The sequence below is a fragment of the Dipodomys spectabilis genome, unplaced genomic scaffold (genome assembly GCF_019054845.1).
Source record: "Dipodomys spectabilis isolate Male_0828 unplaced genomic scaffold, ASM1905484v1 ptg000142l, whole genome shotgun sequence".
NCBI classification, from domain to species: Eukaryota; Metazoa; Chordata; class Mammalia; order Rodentia; family Heteromyidae; genus Dipodomys; species Dipodomys spectabilis.
In genome coordinates this window covers 975,793-991,935 of record NW_024870819.1, presented here as the reverse complement: position 1 = coordinate 991,935, position 16,143 = coordinate 975,793, and the positions used below count along the sequence as shown (strand labels likewise).

The 16,143-nt window shown below is 38.8% G+C and overlaps 1 pseudogene; it reads left to right on the top strand.

Moving 5' to 3' along the window:
• Positions 1–14,102: 14,102 nt before the first annotated feature.
• On the top strand, positions 14,103–14,202 carry LOC122117533 (annotated as a pseudogene).
• The last annotated feature ends 1,941 nt before the right edge of the window (positions 14,203–16,143 follow it).

Below are 16,143 nucleotides of genomic sequence, written 5' to 3'. Positions count from 1 at the left end.
AGTACGTACAAAGCCCTTGTTTCGATTCCTCACTACTGTGTGCATAGGAAAATCCAGAAGTTGTGCTGTCGCTCAAACAGTTGAGCACTAACTTTGAGCATAAAAGATTAGGGACTGTGTCTAGACCCTTCCTCAAGACCCATGACTGGCACCAAAACAAAAAATAAAAAGGAAAATATAGAATGTTCTGACTGCAACTATATAAGAATAGGGCTGCAAATACCCCATCACAGAGCAAGGAGGGAGTCTAGTGCTGACAGCTGCCGTCTAACCTGACTTAGCCAGAGGTGAACCACTGCAACCCATCTCCACAGAACCGGATGCTGCTGGCTTACTTACCCCTGTCATCCAAGATACTCAGGGACTGAGATCTGACACTGGTGGGTTTAAAACCAGGCCCTGTCAGGATGTCTGTGAAACTCTGAGTTGTGGCTCAAAGTGGAAGAGCTCTAGTCTTGAGCAAAAAATCTTAGGACAGTACCCCCAAACTGTCAGTGCAAGTCCATGGCTGATGCCCTCCCCCCAAAACCCCATCCCTCTAAAATCTAAATTTGGACTGTTTGTGAGGTGTTTCTGAAAGAATGGTGATACTGATGAAAGCACCTTAATTTAATGACAGCATGTGGGATACAGCTATGTGATCAGTCCTTCATGAGATGTTGTGTGCTGAGTCATTCACGCGGTTCATTTTTTCATCTGGTTCTTGTAAGAGCTCCACAAGTAAGATGATGATTTGCCCCTGTCAGGGCCAAAATTATGTATGTACCTATCTCTAGTGAGTTGTCTCCTGAAGACAATTTTTTGGTTTAAGTTTCTCAGTCATGAACCTTGAACTCAGGACCTAGCCACTGACACTTACCTGTTGGGATCATGGCTAGTGTCCTACCACGTGAAGCCAAGGAACACCTTAAACAGAATGTTAGGGTCTAGGCGTACAGTAGCTAAGGACTGTCATCCTGCCTACTCAGGAAGCTGAGATCTGACGATCTGGGTTCAAAACTATCCTAGACACAAATGGTCCCATGAGACTTTTATCTCCTATTCACCATTTAGAAACTTGAAGTGGAAGCCTCCCGCCTGTCGTACAAGCTACTCAGGTGGCAGAGAGCTGAGGATCACGGGTCCAAAACCAGCCTGGGCAGAAAATTCCTTGAGACGCTTCTCTCCAGTGACCCACCAAAAACCAGAAGGGGTACTGTAGCTCAAGCAATTGGCTTCAGCTGAAGAGCTCAAGGACAGCACCCAGGCCTAGATTTCAATTCTTCCAACTTCCAAGAAAAGAAAGAAAGAAACCTGCAGTGGCATACTGAGAATGTGTCTTATGGGTAGAGTGTTTTGCATGTATGAATCCCTGGGTTTGATTCCTTAGTACCGCATCACTAGCAAAACGCCTGAAGTGGCTGTGTGGCTCAAGTAGTAGAATGCTATCCTTGTACAGGAGAAACTCAAGTACTGTGCTCAGGTTCTGAGTTCAAGCTCGAGGACAAGTGAATGAACACACATACATGTACACACACACACACACACACACACACACACACACACACACACACTGATGCCAGAAGTGAAGCTGTGACACCAAATGGTAAAGCACTGAGCTTCTGTTCTGAGCTCATGGTAAGCACCCAGGTCCTGTGTTCAACCCTGAAACACAGCCACCCAGGGCCCAACTAGGAGAGGTCAAAGGTTTCAAAATCTGATGAGCTTCACCAGCCCTAGATGACAGGAAGCATTGTGATATTACACATGTGCTTAGATTTAGCAGTCTTCCAGGAACGTAGGGAGGCACCATTGCCAATAATGAGTCATTTCATTAGGTTCAGCTACATAGTTGTCTGCAAGAAGGACCCTTGAATTAATTGTAGCAGGTTATTTTAAAACTAGAACATAGTCTAACAAAGACAGGATAAGTGCAGGGAACTTGGCCTATCATGGGAGGTGGCACAAATAAAGACTTCCTGTCAAAACAGCACTGGAGAGAGAGATAGCTTGGGGGTACAAAGAGGCCTTTTTCTCCTGGCCTTCAGAGCCAGCCCACACTCCTCCTCACTAATTGGCCTCGATGGAGTTTTTTGTTACACAGCAGTACAGGAGTGAGGGCATTTGTCTGCCTGTTCCAACAATGAGGCAGACTTCCTCCAGCAGTCCCTGGTGAGGAGAAAACCTCAGGATAAAATGGGAACAGCAAAGGGAGCCCCGGAACACGAACTGTCTTGAAAGCACTTTCTGTGTTATGAAATCATTCTATTCAAAGCAAATTTCCTAGCTGGATGCCTTTCATCATAGGGACTCTGGACCTTCACTGATAGAAATATATGCATACATACATGGGGACACATAGAGTTACTGGCTTTTTTTTTTTGGCTGTTGCGGGGGTTGTACTATGAGCCTAGGCACTGTCCCTGAGCTACTTTTGCTCAAAGATAGTGTTCTGCCCTTGAGCCATAGCCCCACTCATGGAGATTTTGTATTCCTGTGGTCCCTCAGAAATGAGAATGTGATGGACTTTCCTGTCCTGGCTGAATTCAAACCGGCATTCCCTACCTCTCAGCCTCCTGAAGAGCTAGGATTACAGGCAAGATCTGCTGACACCTGAGTTTCTTTCTTCTCATACTTTTCTTTCATCGTGACAATCTGAAATCTTCACAGTGTCATTCTAATGGTTTGCATTTCAAAGTAAACTACCCAGGACTGTAGTTCAAATGCCAGGACTGCCACGTACAAATGGCCGGAGATCTTGAGAAAATCATTCCTATCTATAGGAATGCTTACTGTAATGTTATAAAAGTAACTATTAAATTTGCAGTTATTTCATGATTCTCTTATAGAATGCCACACAAAAACTATTGGATTATGTCTTCCATTCTAGCACAATGGTATGATTCTCCTAATTAAGGAATAGTGACTACTTTTACATTAATGCTTTAATAAGTATTCAACCATGATACTTCATTAAGTGGAAGCATAATTCAATAACTAATAATTCATAATATATATAATTTAATATCCTTACATTGTCTCTCTCTCTCATATATATATAGCAAACTACACATCTGTCTGTCTGTCTATCTATCTATTTATCTGTCTGTCTATCTATCTATCTATGTATCTATGTATCTATCTGTCTATCTATCTATGTATCCACCAATGCTATTGCTTCATTGAAGGTCCTCAGAACTGACTGGCAGCTCTGTTTGCCAAAGGCTTTTGTTTTACAACTGACCCATTCATGAATTGGGTATTGTGGGCAGTGAGTTCAAGTCCCAGCATGGCCAAAAGTTTATATGTGGAGTCAGAAGCCAATTTTGACACATTTATTTCCCTTCTTGGTGAAAGTCCTGGGTCTCAATATGATGTCTAATCCATATGCAAATAAATCCATGTGATAAGATGTAATAAATGAAATAAATGTTATATATGTAATAATATTAAATAAAATAAATAAAAATAAATAAGGGTAACAAATGTCATATGGAGTAAACCCATGTACATAAATAGATCTCATGTATGAATATTATTTTTAACAATGCTGGGGCTTGAATTCCGTCCCTGGAAACTGGTCTGAAATTTTGTCTTTCACCACGGTGAGTTTCCCCTTCCCCACAGTGTCAGAGAGTTAATCATACCCTGAATTGAAATCCCAGGCCTGCCAGAAAAATGGTGCAAATTCCATGCCTGGGTCTTAATTTTTTTTGACCAGGATCATGCACTGTCATGAAAGCACTCTCTGTTCTATGACATCATTCTATTCAAAGCAAATATCTTAGTTGTTTTCCTTTCTTCATAACGACTGTATGTTCACCGATAGAAATACATGCATACATACATAGACACATGGAGTTACTGGCTCTTTTTTATTTTTGGTGCAGGTCCTGAGACTTGAACTATGAGCCTGGACATTGTGCCTGAGATCCTTTTCCACAAGGTAGCACTTTATTGTGCCTTAATCCATGATACATCATTAAATTGAGGCATAATTTAATACCTAATACCTAGTAATTTAACAATAATTTAATACCTAATAATTATTAGTAATATATTACATGTAATTTAATAATATACAGACATCTCACATTCTATCAATATATTTATATGTTTAAATATACAGTGGAATACATATATGTATATATATATACATATACATCTCTCTCTAAATATATACATATATATTTATTTGCAGCAATTTACAAATCTACCTATTTGTATATTGGCCACTCCTGGGGCTAGAACTCAGGTCCTGGGAACTGCTTGGCAGTGAATTTGTTTGAGACTGCTGTGCTTACAATGACACCTTGATTAATTGGGCATTCTATGCCCTGAGTTCAAATCCCAGCAGTGAAGAAGTCAATAGGTGAGTAAGAAGCCAATATTGTCCTGTTTTCCTTTGTGTGGAAATATTGTGTCCTAGGTACAATATGTAATATCTATGCAAATACATATGTATGATACACATTATACATGTATATAAATATTATTTTTGCCTGTTCTGGGGCTGGAATTCACACCCTGGGAAATGCTCCTGAAATTTTTTCTTCCAGGAGGTTAGCTTCCACTTCACCCAGAGCAAAATAGAGTTAACCATTCCCTGAGTTCAAATCCCAGGTCTGGCAGATAAAATGGCCCAAATTCCTAGCCAGGACCTTAACTTTATTGGTGGTGCAGGCATGGGGCTTGAATTCAGGTCATCACAACTCTGCCTCAGCCTTGATTACCCTAGGCTGGGGTGCAGCTTTTACACCCACAGATGATCCAGGGATCCTAGGACCAGAGTTCAACTCCCAGCTTTGGCAAAAATAACAAACCAACCATGATGGAAGAGGAAAAACCAGGAAGTTTTACACAACAGTTTTACCTTTGTTTCCTTAGCACTGTGACCATCCTGGGTCTTAATGACTCGGCTTGAAAATTGTACGAGACCTTGCATGGCCGAAGGCTGGTGGGCTGTCAGTGAAGCCTGAGCCCAACCCAGAAACCTAGGCCCTGAGTTCGATCCTGGGACTGCCATCTACAGAGCTGAAGATCCTAGAGAACTCGTTCCTATCTATAGGAACAATAATAGAATGTTTGTCATGTACTAATTAAATTACTAATTAGCTAGTCATTCTAGTATAAGATTGTATGAAATAAATATAGGTCATTGATTAATTTAATTAATACTTTATTGTTTCCTGCCGTGATTAATTAATGGAGGCATAATTTTAGACTAAATAATTGGTAGTAATAAAATATATAAAAATAAGATATGGACATCACTCTTTATATAGAATTATACATTAGAATCTACATAAATGTCTATCTGTCTCTGTATAAATTTATTTATAGATATATATACATATGTAAATACACACACACACACACACACACACACACACACACACTTGAATCTACACATCTGTTTATATATTGACCACTCCTAGGGCTTGAACTCAGGTCTTCAAATTTGCCCTACATCTTCATTTGAATCAGACTGGTGTGCTAACATTGACCCATTCATGAAGTGGGCCTTCTAGGCCCGAAGTTCAAATCACAGAACTGCCCAAAACTTAATCCTGGTGGAAGAAGCCAATTGTCCCACATGTTTTCCTTATCAGTGAAAGTGCTGGGTCTAAGGAATGATGTATAATACATAAGCAAATCTGTGCCTATGCAATAGGATGTAAAAAATGTTATACATGTAATCATACTGTCTAAAATATATAATAAATAAATAAAACACAAAATAAAATGAATAACTACACTAACTGCCATATGCAGTAAACATGTGTATGTAAATATAAATCATGTATTTAAAACGTATACGAATATTATTTTTTGGAGTGCTAGGGCTTGAATTCAGCCCCTGGGATCAGGCCTGAATTTCTTGTCTTCCAGCTCGGTGATCTTCCCCTTCCCCCACATTGCTGCAGATTGAACAAAACACTGAGTTCAAATCCCAGGCCTGGCAGAAAAATGGCCTGAATTCCAAGCCAAGGAGCTTCATAATTTTTAAAATATTTTTAATGTATGTCTGTATCTGTCTGTCTGTATGTGTGTGTATATTTTTATTTTGTCAAGGACAGGGCTTGAACTCAGGGCATGGCAATTCTGCCTCAGCTTTGATCACTCTACACTGGGTTGCAGCCACTGGACACACAGCCGAACCTGGGTCCCCAAAGGCTGACAAGAAAGAAAAAAAAAACCTCCCGGCAAGGTGATCATCCTGGGTCTGAATGACACAGCTGAAAAGTGTTTTTAACCTGGCATTGCTGAAGTCTGATGGTCTTCCAGGGAAGCCATAGGCCAACACGGCAAAATAGGCTCTGTGTTCGAAGCCCAGTCCTGACCCTTACCAATAGAGGGAGATCCTAAGAGTCTCGTTCCTATTCACAGGAATACCGATGGAAATTAATGTCAAGGTTGAATTTATTGTTCCTGAATGATACTAATATAAATTTAGAGACTGATTTTAGGAGGCTGATGGATTTTAATGAATATTTTTTGACACATTAAGAAAATACTATTAATTATATGGATGCAATAGTTTAGGGACAGTGGTTAATTTAATTAATAATTCATTAAGTATGAAAACAATAATATTAATTACATGGAGGCATAATAAATACCCCAAAATTGGTAGGAATGTAGCCTATCTAACTAAATAATGTATCGACATCTTTGGCACTCTATAAATATCTATATGTATTTGTGTACTACCTTCTGCATGTCAGTCTGTTCTTATTTTGTCAACCCTTGGGGCTTAATCTCAGGCGCTGGGAACTGCTTGTCAGCTCCATATGCCACAGGCTGGTGTGCTGACACTCACCCATTCATGAATTGGGCTTTATGGCTGTGAGTTCAGATGCTAGCACTCACAAAAATTGAATTGTGCAGTAAGAAGCCCATGGTGACACGTTTTCCTTTTCTGTAAAAGTCCTGGGTGTCAGGTATGAAGTTTCATACATAGGCATAACTATATCCTATGTAATAAATGCTGTAAATATTCCATGCATAATAGCAGTCAATAAAATAAATTGCAAATGAATAAAACAAAAAAATAAAATGAATAACTACACTAAGCACAATTTGGAGTCAACATACGAGGCAGGATGTCAGGGACTGGGGACTGCCTGGCAGCTGATTTGGCTAGAGGCTGCTGTGCTGGCAGTAACCCATTCATGAAATGAGACTTTTAGGCCGTGAGCTTAGATTCCAGCACTGCCAAAAATGTAATCTTGGAGTGAGAAGCCGAGTGTGACACATGATTTCCTTTTCTGTGAAAGTGCTCAGTGTTAGGTAGGATGTTTAATTTGTGTGCAAATCTATATGCTATGTAACAGGCTGTAATAAAGATAAAAATGTCGTAGGTGGAAGAATTGTCACTACAATAAATGATAAACATTGAATTAGTAGTGAAACATTCTAGGATAAAATTAGACACAATAAGTATAGGAAGTACATTAAGTTTAATTAATATTTTATTAATCATTAACAGAATAAAAATTACATGGAGACATAATTAAATACCTAATAATTGGTAGTAACACATGATGCATAATTCAATAATATATAGACATCTGTCTCATTCTATGAAATATTAATTATATGTATGGATATATGTACATATATGATAAACAATACTGATATTGAGTAATTATTAATTGATGCTTTATTAATTGTTAATTGGGACACATCATTAAATGGAGATATAATTTAATACCTAAGAATTGGTACTAATATTATCTATAATTTAATAATATGCAGACATCTCTCTTTTTGTGTCTACAATATTTATATACAGAAAGCTCTATCTATTTATACCTTGTTCACTCCTGGGGCTCGGTGGTTCAGTGCTCACCTAGTAATCATGAAGCCCTGTGTTCAATTCCTCAGTGCCACATAAATAGAAAAACAGGAAATTCTGCTATCTTTCAACCAATTGAGTGCTAGCCTTGAGCACAAATGCTTAGGGAGAGTTTATAAGCTCTTACTCAAGCCCCAGGACTGCCACCAAAAAAGGGTAGGATGTTCTAACTGCAATTATAGAAGGACATAACTTCAAATACCTCATTACAGTGCAAGCTAGGTGTGTGGTGCTTACAGCTGCCACCTAACCTGACTTAGGCACATGTAAACCACTGCAACCCAGCTCCATGGGTTACACATGTCATCCTGGCTTATGCCCGTCATCTTAGCTGCTCGGGGTGTTTAAACCCCAGTCCTGGCAGGATGTCTATGAGACTCTTCAAAATATGGCTCCAAGTTATAGACCTCTAGCCTTGAGCAAATATCATTAGAACAGTATCCCCATGCTTTCAGTTCAAGCCCCATGTCTACCTCCCCCAAGTAAAAAACCACCCCATTAAACCATTAGATGTGAACTTGTATGGTTTGTGAAATTTTCCTTAAAGAACGGTGATATTGATGAAAGCACCCTAATTTTAATGACAGCTTGTGGAACAGAGCTATGTGCTGAGTCTTCACAGGGTGCAGTGTGCTGAGTCCTGCATTGGGTGCTAAGTGTTTCACAAGATGCTGTGTGCTGAGTCCTGCAAAGAGTGACATGTACTGTGTCCTTCACAGGGTGCATTCTTACATCGTGCCCTTGTGAGGGATCCACAACTGAGATGATTATGCAGACAAGAATATTGAGGCTCAGATATGCTCCCATGGCAAGTACAAAATTATGTATTACTGAAGACTAGTGGGTTGTCTTCTGCGGACAAATGTTTTCTTTTTTTCTGTCATGAACCATGAACTCGGGTTCTAGGTGCTGACCCTTACCTCTAGGGCTCATGGCTAGAACTTCACCACTTGGAACAATGGACCCCCTTGCAGCAGAAACCAATCCCAAGGGGTCAGTAGCTGGTCTGTCATCCCGCCTTCTCAGGAACCTGAAATCTGAAGATCTGGGTTCCAAAATATCCCAGACACAAAAGGTCCCATGAGACTATTATCTCCAATTCACCACTAAGAACTTGAAGTGGAAGCAGGGTGCTTTCCTCATGCTGGTAATCCTAGCTACTCAGGCGAATGAGATCTGAGGATCAAGGTTCAAATCAAGCCTGGGCAGGAAAGTCTTTGAGACACTTAGCTCCAATGAGCCACCAGAAAACCTGAAGTGGTAGAGCACAAGACTTGAGCTGAAGACCTCAAGGAAAGCACCCAGGCCCAGACTTCAACTCCTACAATTGACAACAACAACAACAAAAGACAGAAAACACTAACAACCTGAGGTAGAGGCCTGGGAAAGTGCATTAGGGATAGAGTGTTTTGCATCTATGAAACCATAGGCTTGATTTCTCAGGACCATATCATTAGGAAAAACCCTGAAGTGGCTCTGTGGCTCCAGTGGGAGAAGGCTATCCTTCTACAAGAGAAACTAGGTACAGTGCTCAGGTCCTGAGTTCAAGCTCCAGGACTCATATATGTGTGTGCGTGCACACACACCCACACCCCACCACCACCCCCCCACACACAAACAAACACACTCACAGACCAGAAGTGATGTTGTTACACAAAATGGTAAAGCACTGGGCTTCTGCACTGTGCTCCTGCTCAGCACAAAGGCCTTGTGATCAAAACCTAGCCACCCAGGGCCCAACAAGGAGAGGTCAAAGGTTTCAAAACCTGATGAGCTTCACCAGCCCTAGATGACAGGAAGCTTTGTGATACCCAACATGTACTTGGATTTCCCAAACCTAGGAGAGGCATCATAGGCCCATCATTGCTCCAATGAAACATTTCATTAGATTCAGTGCCCTAGTTGTCTGCCAGAAGTACTCCTGAATTATATTGAGCACTTTATCTGAACACAAAAACATAGTCTCACAAAAGCAGGATAAGTGCACATAACTTTATCTGCCATGGAAAGTGGTACAAATGAAAACTTGTTAAAACAGAGCACTGGGGAGAGAGATAGCTTGGGGTACAAAGAGACCCTTTTCTCCTGACCTTCAGAGCACACCCACATTCATCCTCACTAACTGGCTCAGGTGGAATTGTTTGTTACCAAGCTGTACAGGAGTGAGGTCTTTTGTCTGCCTGTCCACACAATGTGAGAGACTTCTTCCAGCAGGCCTGGGATGCAGAGAAACCCTCAGGTTACACTGGGAACAGTGATGAGTTCCCTGGAACATGCACTGTCTTGAAAGAAGTCTCTGTGTTACGAAATTATTGTATTGAATACAAATTTCCTAACTTGGTGCCATTCATCATAGCTATTCTATAGCTTCACCTATAGGAATACATCCATACATAGACAATGACATGAAAGTACAGGCTCTTTTTGAGGGGGCAGGTCCTGAGGTTGAACTATGAGCCTAGGCATTGTCCCTGAGCTCCTTTTGCTCAAGGGTAGTACATGAAGCTTGAGTCATAGCCTCAATACTGTTTTTTTTGTGATCTCTTAGAAGTAACAGTGTCATAGACTTTCCTACACTGGCTGGATTCAAGCTAAGATTCTCTCCATCTCAGCATCCTAAGGAGGTGGGATTACAATCAGCAGCTACTGACATCTTCTTTCCTTTCTTATTCATTTTTTAATCTGGACAATCTGACTTCTTAGCAGGGTCATTCCAATGGTTTGAATTTATAAGTAAACTACCCAATGTTTATTATAGTTGCTTTCTCTCCTCATCTTCTCCTCTGGTCACAGGTTTGAGGCCAAACGTGAGAAATGAGTGTCATAGTATTTTGGAGCAAATATCCACAGGATATGCCAATTCTGTCACTTAGAATTGAGCTAGAATTTACTGTCTCAGGATGAGAGGACCGAAATCTGGAGTGAACCTCATACTGTCTGCATTGCTCCTTTTGCCTATAAAATGATCTAATCATTATGAGTGTTTTGTGTCTCCAACTTTAAGTATCTAGAACACACTAGAAGCATCTTCCTGTTTCTGTTTTTCTCTAGTACCTCTAGAGATTTGACTAAGGATTTGTGTGAAGCGGCTCCTCTGCGAATCCCTGAGAAAAGCCACTTGAAGCCTCTTCAGGAGATCGCCATTCAAAGCCAGCTGAGCAGGAAACTCGGTGAGACTCTTATCTACAATAAACCGCCAGTGAACCAGAAGTGGAGCAGTGGCCTAGAGGTTAGAGCTCCAGCTTTGAGAGAGAAAGCTGAGCAGGACATATAAGCCAGACCATGCAGGAAAGCCTGGGAGTTGATTATGTCCAATTAACCACCAGATAGCTCTTCAATTACTTTCTGTTGGCATGTTGCATGGGCCTAGGTGAGAAGTCTTGCCCCTGTTATCTAATGATACAGGTAACTGGGACCTGAGATCCTAGGACCCATGGGTCCTACAGAAGAGAAGTATTTTTTAGACATCATATCAGCAAAATTTGGGAACAATTACTGGAATGCTTCAAAAATATGGAGAAAAACAGTTTGGGACCAGCGAGTTAAAACAATATACAGAGCAGCAGAATAAAATCCCATGTAGATTAGAGGAAAACAACACTCATTTTTTGCTATGTGATTTCAGAAGGCCATGTACACTTAGAAGGTATCACAAGTTTGTACCTAAAATATTGCATTGATACATTTTATATTCTGATATATATTCTAAACCTAATTATTTATATTCTAATTGTATTGACTGGAATAAATATCAATTTATTTGTCAAATTATCAATTAATTCTAGTAACTTTCATAGTGTGAAATATAAAATCATCACATAAAAATGTAAAATATATAACTATATATAATATAATGAAAAGGCTCATGTTTTGCATTGTTCTGTTGTGGTTAGGGTATCAAAGGCAACTCTGTTTTAAAGTATTATTCCATTATCTCTACCTCAGTGTTTAGTAGAGTTAAACCTAAAGCTTTACCATTTGTAGATTTACAGCCTGGACGCAAGAGGAAACACTGTGGTTAAAACATTAGCAATTTAGGGAGGTTGAGATTTTCTTCATGTGTCTATTGGCCATTCTTCTTTGTTCTTCAGAGAAGTTTCTCTTTAAGTCTTTAGCCCACTTATTTATTGGGCAGTTGTTTCTTTGAGTATTTGATGTTGGGGATTTAATTTTTTGAGTTCCAAGTATATTTTAGATATGAGACCCGTGTCCGTTGTATGGCTAGTGAAGATCTTCTCACAATCCGTGGGCTTTCTATTGATCTTGCTAGCTATGTCCTTTGCCATGCGGAAGCTCTGCAACTTCATGCAATCCCATTTGTCAAACCTTTCTTTGATTTGTTGTGTTTCCGGGTCTCTATTCAGAAAATTTCGACCTGAGCCAAGGAGACCTACTGTTTCTCCTATTCTATCCTGTAATGTTTTCAGAGTGTCTGCTTTGACTCCGAAGTCTTTGATCAATTTGGAGTTGATTCTGGTGTAGGGTGATAATGCAAATCAAGACAACATTGAGATACTACCTCACCCCTGTTAGAATGGCAAAAATGAAGAACTCTAATAACAACAGATGCTGGAGGGGATGTGGACAGAAGGGAATCTTACTGCATTGTTGGTGGGAGTGTAAACTTGTTCAACCACTTTGGAAAGCAGTACGGAGGTTCTCAAAAATCTTCACACACAGCTCCCCTATGACCCAGCAATCTCACTTTTGGGCATTTACCCAAATGTTTACAAACAAGACCACACTACAGCTATCAGCACACCTATGTTCATTGAAGAATTATTTACCATAGCTAAGATCTGGAACCAATCCAGATGCCCCTCAGTAGATGAATGGATCAAGAATATGTGGTATATATACACAATGGAATTCTATGCCTCCATCAGAAATAATGGCATTGCCCCATTTGTTAGGAAATGGAAAGACTTGGAAAAATTATATTAAGTGAAGTAAGCCAGGCCCAAAGAAAGCTAGGTCCCATGGTTTCTCTTATTTGCAATATCTAGTATATGTATGAGTCAAGCAGAAAAGGTCAGATAATGTGATGTTAGGAAAATGAATCCTAAGATATGTATTTAAATGGTTTTTTTCTTTCATGCATTTGTTTCTAATGCACTTATAAGATTATCTTTTTGTTGCTTTGTATGTCCCTCCCCCACATTGTAACCCCTGCTTTCACTATATTTGATGTCAGTATAATTTGTGAAGTAGAAGGGGAAAACCAAGTCGTTTAAGGATACTGGTGGACCCGTGCAACAATGAGAAGTACAAGTTGTCATGTCCAAAACGAACTTTACAACTTTGGTGGGGGGGAGGATTGGTTGGGGGTCCGGGGGAGGCTGGGAAGGGATGTGAAGGGTAAACAAAGAAGGAGGTTGCAATGCTTGATAAGAAATGTACTCATTATCTTGCCCATGTAATGTAACCCCTCTGTACATTTTGTTCACAATAAAAATAATAATAGAAATAAAAATATTAAAAAACATTACCAATTTAAGGCCTAATAATGAAGAGATATATATGGACTTCTCTTGCAACTATGAAAATATTTGGTGATAAAATGGCAGTAGTGTAAGTTCCTGCCTGTTTGGAAGGTAGACAGGCCAAGACATTAGGTAATCATGAATATGAATATTTTTTCACTTTCTTGGCTTTAGCTACTTTTGAAATGTTAGGTATCATAAACAATCATATTTTGATAAAATGCCTTCTAGTATGAACAGTTCTGGCTGAACTGTTCATCTCTCTATGATCCCTTGTAACTAAGATTAGTTTTGTTCCACTAATACAATCTATGCTGTCAGAGTAAGATATTCTGGTTGGTCTGTTCCTACATGGAAGAAGGGTAAAGGGTCAGGTAGACATTTGTGCCAGTAAGACCTCATTTGGGAAAATCTCAGCTGCATATGTTTAGAAGTAGCTCTTAAACAAGGCTTACTTTGAATCCATTGGCTCCACAGAGCTAACACAGTTGGATAAATAAGTACTTGAAAAAGCCGTCTCCTTTGGACATAGCTATTAATACTTGAAAATATGATCAAATTCTAAATGAAAAGGATTTAAAATAGTCATTGACAAAAAAATTGCAAATGTGAGCAATCAACTGAACAACATTTTTTTTCAACTATTCACAGAATTTTAGGGAAATAAGATTAATAGCATTTTTAGGAACAATAAAGTTTCCTTGTTACAAATAGGCACCTAAGCATATAAGGCTTTATAAATATTTCATCATTAACTACTAAAATTTGCAGGATACTACATTCTTCAGCAGCTTGTATACCAAAATTACAACAATACAAAGATTAACATGGCACTTGTACAAGGATGATATGAAAATTTGTGAAGTATTCAAAATTTTTCATTCTTCAGATGCAAGAAATGAAAAACAGCTATTAAAAAGTTGATTACAAAATTACAAGTGAAACAATACACCTAATTCATATAATTAAAAGTTACTTTGACATCAGTGTATTAAATTTTCACCTTAGAAAGGCCTTTACATAGCATAACCTTTACACAACTTTTGAAATTAGACAACATTGTCGTTTTATCCCAAAGAAATATAATACTAAAAGGACCTAGGGGGGAAAAAAAGGAATCTTAAACTGTTTCTGTATGGAATGCAATCTGAAAGGACACATTAATGAACCTATATGTTATAAAACAATGTAGAATTCAATGTATTATATCTAGGAGAGAATAAAAGAGATTATGGACACTATACAAACATAGAATATAGAATATTTTAAAATATACTTTTTCAGACAAACAATGGAAATATCTTTAGTTTCTATACTACTCATTTCAACAGATAAGTTAAAATTATTTCCGATCAACAAAATCTCAAACTCTGCATAAAACATTATAGATGTATACAAAAACTCTTGAATACATTTTGACATCAAAAGCAGACAATTCACTTTGAAGAACTCCACAGAATCCGTGAATTGTTACTATAAGATATGGTTGTTATTTGGATTGTGAAAATATGTTGTATTGACAAAAAGGAATTAATGACATTTTTGAAATTTAAGAAAATTAACCGAATCATTAGGATTTAGGAGAACAATTTGTACAGCCTTCCACAACTTCAAAGAGGTAGTGATACATACTTATCCTTTTGGTAATATCAAATGCAGTTTCTTCCAAGTGGTTCTTCAGACCTGGTTTGACATATTGGTTCAACAGTTCCAGTGTATTTTTGCTATCTCAATTACCAGCAACAAGATGCAAGGGGGTCAACAACCCTTTAGTTTGGGCATTGGTATCTGCATCATGAAGAAGAAAGAAGCCACTCTGGTATTATTACACGTACATGCACTGTGCAGGGGTGTCCAGCCATCTACAGTTATTGCATGTGCCCCTTGAGCCAAAAACTCACGGACAATGTCTAAGTGTCCACTGTAGGCTTCCCGATGAAGAGGGGTATACTCATCGTCATCCCTAGTATTCACATGAGTAGCCTTTTTGGAAAGTATTCTCTGCACTGTAGTAAGCTGGTAATTTCCACAGCCCAAAGAAGAAATTTGCTTGGATCCTTCTCCATTTTTTTTCTTGCAATTTTTACCATTCCTCATATTTTCATCTTGTTCCTCATCTTCATCAGAATTGCCTAACCAGATACATTGAGTACCAGTGGAAATGAGGTGTCCATGTATTTCCCTAATAGTTCATGTTGGTTGACCTGGTCAGAAATATCTGGTGAATTCTCTGCGTATGTTTTTTCACCATGATTTATTTTCTTTTTCCATTTTTACTATTCGAAATTATTCTAACTGGAGATTAGGGAATAAATGGAGAGCAGAGGAAAGATGTTCCTCCATATTCAAAGTACAGACTGAAAATGAGGACCAGTGGTGTCTTCATGTGCAACTTATTCTAGGAATGAGAAAATGTGAAATAATGCCTCCTATATAAATGATTTGGGAAATGGCAGTGCAGAAAGTGAAATGGTGCAACCCAAAATATAAAACAATATAAATTAGGATAATTATGGAGCAGTCATATTATCTATGAGAGCCATGAAAGACATAGATGAGCTATCCACAAAATCCATGCCTCTGATCAATTTATAGAACAAGCAGAATTTTTTTTTAAAAAAAGATGGAAATAGAATTTATGTATTTACTTGAAATTAGTAAATACCTTTTTAATAGCCTTCATAAGAATCTAAATCCTTGATAGCACTAGTAACAGATCTGACTGAAATCAGTTGAATCACACTTTTCCTGTACAATGAAGGAATAGGTACAGGCTAGGAAAGCAGCTAGAAAAGGCAGGCTGATTGTATCTGTGAGAAA